Source organism: Gavialis gangeticus, unplaced genomic scaffold (assembly GCF_001723915.1).
Source record: "Gavialis gangeticus isolate Ggan-Ray unplaced genomic scaffold, GavGan_comp1, whole genome shotgun sequence".
Classification (NCBI taxonomy): domain Eukaryota; kingdom Metazoa; phylum Chordata; order Crocodylia; family Gavialidae; genus Gavialis; species Gavialis gangeticus.
This window is the reverse complement of record NW_017729004.1, coordinates 27657981-27664036: the sequence shown is the minus strand read 5'-3', so window position 1 is coordinate 27664036 and position 6056 is coordinate 27657981.

Genomic DNA, 6056 nt, shown 5'->3' with positions numbered 1-6056 from the left:
ACAAAGCAATAGGCAGAGCCAACCGCACCCTTTCATGCATCAACAGGGGCATCACTAACAGGTCCAGAGAGGTCTTGCTCCCCCTCTATGCGGCGCTGGTCAGGCCATAGCTGGAGTACTGTGTCCAGTTCTGGGTGCCGCGCTTCAAGAGAGATGTGGAGAACCTGGAAAGGGTCCAGAGGAGGGCCACTCGTATGGTTGGGGGCCTCCATGGCCAGCCCTATGAGAAGAGGCTGGGGGACTTGAATCTCTTCAGTCTCCAGAAGAGGAGACTGAGGGGAGATCTTGTGGCTGCCTACAACCTTATCAGGGGCCACCAGCAGGGACTCGGGGAAAATCTGTTCACCAGGGCCCCCCTTGGAGTCACTACGAACAATGGCCACAACCTGAGGGAGGAGGCTTAGGTTAGATATTAGAAAGAACTGCTTCACTGTAAGGGTGGCCAGAGCCTGGAATTGCTTCCCAGAGAGGTGGTGCTCTCACCTTCCCTGGAAATCTTCAAAAGGAGACTGAATAGGCACCTGGCTGGGGTCTTATGACCCCTGCCACCCCCAGTGCTCATTCCTGCCCATGGCAGGAGGGTCGGACTCAATGATCTGTCTAGGTCCCTTCCGACTCATGATTCTATGAAACCCCTGCAAAGGCTTGAGGGCCTGATCCTGATATCAAACCTGTATAAATTAGGAGTTACTCCAATGAAATCAATGGCTCAAACACTTTTCTGTTACAATGGATATTGCTTCAAATATTTCATTCATGTTCACCCCGACAGAGACTTTTGTCTCAATTGGAATTAAACTCATATCTTTGGCAATCCCTTGTAGTTAAGGATGACTGTTTTCCATGATTGTTTTATCTGTGGGTCCAAAAATGGCTGAGGAGGCCAATCTAGGATCAACAGACTCTGTTGCAATTTGGGCATGTGTTTCTGTGTGGGGTGGGTGGCTTCAGATCCTTGATTCAGTCTGCAACATGCTGTTTCTGCCACTCCTGCTTTTCCATCTCCTGTTGTCATCATAAGGTTTCAAAGTACTGATGTCCTTGCAGCAGATTCTTCCTCCATTTGGGACAGTCCTGAATGATAGTCTCCCTCAAGATGTTCTTGAAGCTCTTTTTTTCTGCCCTCCTCTTAAGTATATGCCTTGACTGAGTTGGGAGAATAAAACTTGCTTCAGGAGTCTGGAGTCAGACATCCAGATGCTGTGGCTGGCTCAGAGAAGTTGATTTGGAGTGACCGTAAAAGGCCAAAAAAGTCCTTGTGAGTTTGTGGTCAGTCAACTCTTGGATCTCTTGATTGGTTTAATCAAACTAGTCTTGATGTTTCCTGGTAGAGAATCTAAGTGTCTCTTTGCAGGCACTGATGACAGTGGACTTGAATGCACCCAAAAAGTGGCCAACTTTTTCCCATTGTTTATTGGAATTCATCCATTTTTCATTGAAGCACTGGTAGAAGCAGTCATGCTCGTTGGGTCCTTGAGTCCTTCGACACTGACCTTCCATTGAGGTTGCTTCTGCAGCAGCCATTGTTTGGGAGCCAGTTTGAGTGACATAACTGAGCAGATGAATTGCTGATTGGTCCACCAATCATCAGCTCCTAGTATAACTAAAGTGATGCAGATACCTTTTTATGGTGGAACAGGGTGTTGGTGATCCTAAGTCCACATTCTGTGCATTTGGTCAAGAGGAGGATACCAACTTCCTACTCCTTCCTTGTGGTGGCCCCATTCCAGAGGTTTGAGTCACTTCTGATTCTGGAACTGAAATCACTGAGAAGAATAAGTATGCCTCCCTCTGGAACATCAGAAAGGACTTGGTCAAGGTTGATGTAGACTTCTTCCTTGGTTTCATCAGCGGCATCAAGAATTGGGGCACACGCGCTTATGAGTCATATATTGGCGCTCTGCCAGTTCAAGATAGAGAGTCATGAAGAACTCATTAATTCCCATAGAGAACTCATTGAGTTGATTTATGAGTACATCCTTGATGAAAAACCAAATCCGTGAAGCTAGTATTTTCCTCTCTTCTGAAGAAGGCATAGCCACCTCCATGTTTTTTGAGCTGCTCATCCCCCACTCTCTGGATCTCACTCAGTGCACCAATGTCAATGTTGTCACCTGAGGTCTGGAGCCAAAACTGCAGTGCAGCACTCTGGGTGTTTGCTATTAGAATGATCCAGGAGAGTCCTGATCTCTCGGGTCCTGAAATTGATTGTGTCTTCATTGATTTCAACCACAGTAAAGATTATCCCAATGGACTTAGTTATCCCATCAGGAAGAAGGTAGACAGGCTATGTTTAGGGCAGCTTTTCTAGCCCTCTACCCATGTGGGATGAGCAAAGTGGATCCTGCAGAGAGCTGCTCAGTTGCAGTTACTGTTGTAGAATCACACTCCTGCCTCATCCAAATGTTAGACAACCTTCTTGTCACTGCCACCTTTGCGTCAGTTCATGAGTAGGGGGTTCCAGACCTCACAATCCTACTCCCATTGAGATCTACCTGGTCACCAAAAGGCTGTTCTGCTACCCAGTGCATCCACAGGTGACAGAGAGAGGAATGACCTTCAGGGAAGGTTAGCTGTGAAATGGGCAGGAGAAACTGACGAATAAGCAGTCCCAGACCAAGTAGCAGCAGCACCACCAGGATGTGGTGGGGACAGCAGAGGGCGATGCTTTCCCTCTCAAAAAGCCACATATATCTTTTGATAATGCTATGACACAGTGAGTACAGGTTGCTTCTATAATAAGACTGCCCAACTCCCATCTATTGAAGATGATGTTAGAATCTCAATGGCCATGTAGGCAGAGAAAGCAGAATAAGATTGCCAATTTTCTTGGCCTCCTTGTCATTAGATTTAAGATCCCGTTCTGTCAAGAACCATGTGGAAGATGATTTGCAGCACTTTCTCCACAATAAGAGAAAGCACACACTTCTTCCATGAAAAAGAGCATATTTTAAATTCATATAAATCTGATATGACAGTAGAATCAGACAATAATTGGGTGGGGCACGTATCACCTTAAAATACTTTTGATCATAAGACAATAACTAAGATAACTTTAACCTCAGTTGCATAATCCTCTATCAATTTATGGCACAAACTAAGTGATCTGTAAGAGAAAGAGAGCTGGTGTTTAGCTGAAATAATCTGAAGAAAAACAATTCAGTAGATTTAATGCAATTCTCTGCTCTATTACACAGGTATAAAATTTATTGAATTCAGCAGAGTTTACACTGGCATAACAGATTGCAATAGAATAAACAATCAATTCCATGTGTTAAGATTTCAATAAGATATTTGACTTGGTGTATCACAAAATCTTAACATCCAAATAAGACTGAACAAAATGTATTGTTTGAAACTATTTCCAAAACTACAACTACCACTGCCATGAAGCATCAAGGCAGCATTCATAGAAAAGTTTTAACTTTTCTATTGAAAATTTTAAGTAAAATAAGTAATTTCCAATTTTGCTGAAATGATAAAAGGCCTATTTTCCAACCTACTATAGTTTCAAAATTAACTCAGGTTGATTTAGATATGAGCGTTGCAAATTACTTCCATCTGAAGCATTGTTAACATAGGTAACAATATAGTACATGGCAATTAATGAAATGGATGAAAGAGGAAGCAACATCCAGCAGCTTTCTGTGTTAGGATCCATTTTGCAAAATGTCTTCATAAATGAAGTGGAGCAACATGTTAAATAAGGTTCAGAATGGTATTACATTTCGATATGTTGAAACACTATGAGGAAAATTGAAGGAAGAAATATTTTGACATACCAATATTCACTAGGATGGAGAAATCTGGAGAGCAACAGGGCCAAAAAAGACTTAGGGATGACAGTGGAAATAAATAATAAATGAGTTTAAAAAATATTGTGCCTATTATAAAAGGTTGAGGCTGCTCATAAAGAGATATCATGCTAAGGGGCAAGTTAATAGTCCCTCTTCTACATAGCTCTCAATTTAATGAGCCTTGTGTAACTGAGTTTGATCAAACAAGCATAGCTACACAGCAATGTAGCTACACACTAATTAAAAAGAGTCTAGAGTGAGCTATTTGTTATTTTCATTTACGGACAGCAAAATACTAACACGATTGATGAACTGTTGAGTGCAGAAAAGAATAAGAAAGATGATTGTAGGGTAAGAGACATTGGGTGCATCTTCACATGCAAGAGAACTGTTAAACTTCAGAGCACTTCGAGCTGGAATACACTGCTCCCATGTGCAGCATCTACACATGTGGCCAGCAGCACTTTGATCCAGAGAAAACAATGCCCTGGCTGGCAGCAGGCTTGGGGGGTGGCATTCAGCCCCGGGCTCCAGGTGGTGGCACCGGGCAGTAAAAGGGCTGGATGAAGCAGAAGAGTGCCAAAGTGCAGAACCATGTGGCTAGGCAGCAGGCAGGCAGGAATCTGGCTCCCTGCTGCTGGGCTGACCAGACACAATTTATGCCTGTGGTCACTGTCTACATGTGCTTTTTATCCCATAGTTTCAAAGTTTCATAGATGTTACGGTTGGAAGGGACCTATTACATCATTGAGTCCGACCCTCTGCCCTGGGCAGGAATGAGTGCTGGGGTCAGATGCCCCCAGCCAGGTGTCTGTCCAATCTCCTTTTAAATACGTCCAAGGAAGGGGACAGCACCACTGCCCTTGGAAACATAATCCATATTTTGGCAACCCTCACTGTTAAGAATTTTTTCCTGATGTCCAATCTGAATTTGTTCTCTTCCAGTTTGTGGCCATTATTTCTTTTTACCCCAACAGGTGCCCTGGTAAACATTGTATCTCCTATTTCTTGCTGCCCCCCCCCACTAAGTTTGTAGGCGGCTACAAGATCAACCCTCAGCCTCCTCTTGCAGAGACTGAAGAGGCACTTAACTTTGCTGTAAGATACCACTGTCAGGGACAGAGCTATCTTATGGTGGAGTAATTAATTAATTTACTGTGCCCTAATGTTGGCATATGTGTAGACAATGATGCTTTACTGCAGAGTTAATTAGTCTACTCCGCAGTACACTCCATGTGTAGAAGTACAAACTGGGCATGTTTACTCATGCAGTTGATCCAGGCTCAGTTTACTCATAAGTAAACTTCTGCAGATTAAGTACTCTGCCAGGCAGAGCAGGCAGAACTGCCAGGCAGGCAGCTACACATTCAGGGACTAGGCAGCAGATTTGCTGCTCTTAGCACCAAACCTCCTGCAGCCCTGAAATGGGCCCCTGCCATTACTGGGGGCAGCTCCAGGGTGCAGCTGCAGCCGTCAGCAGCCAGGAGCACTCTTCAAAAGTGAGCCTCGCTCTCTGCTCCCTGTCCAGCCACTTCCCAACCTGAGAGCAGAGTGCATGGTGTAAAGGCAGAATTCAACTGGGATGACGAGCTGCCCATGCCCCCTGCCCTCCCCGCAGGGGGCCTTTCTGGGAAGGTGCCCTGGGTCCAGCCCCCCAGCACACCAGCACTGCACCCCAAGTGCACCCCTGCTGCACATGTCAGGTGGTGTGCAAGGAGCTGTTTGTGCTGACTGATGGGTGCCCAACCCACTCTGCTGCTGCTGCTGAACAAGGTGTCCTGGGATCCTGGTATGGGACCCTGAGCTATGAAAGTGCAGGGGCAAGCCTGGCATGCCCTGCAACTTCCACCACCACCTGGGAGGCCACCTGTGGCTGTTCTATATATCTCTATCCCCTGCAGCTGAGGAGGCCATTGCCGCTGGCATTGATGCATTCTTCAGCATGTGAGAGGCCCATGCCTGGCTAGCTGGGGGCGGGAGGGGGCACAGGCTGCTCAGTACAGTGCTACACTGTTTCCTGCCTCCCTGTATGCTGGTGGGGGAGGGGACCCAGGGCCAGGGGAGTACAGGCAGGCTGCAGGGGGTGGGGGGGGCAGCAGCAGGTGCCAAGTGAAGGGGCTGGGGGCTGGGCCTGGGTGGGGAGGGCCCTTCCCCCATTCCAGGCCTTACCACATGGCCAGAGGTGGCATGGCCAGTGGCTCTACTCAGTCCCAGCTGTCAGACATGGCATGTTGCTTTGGGCAGTATCCTCAGACACTG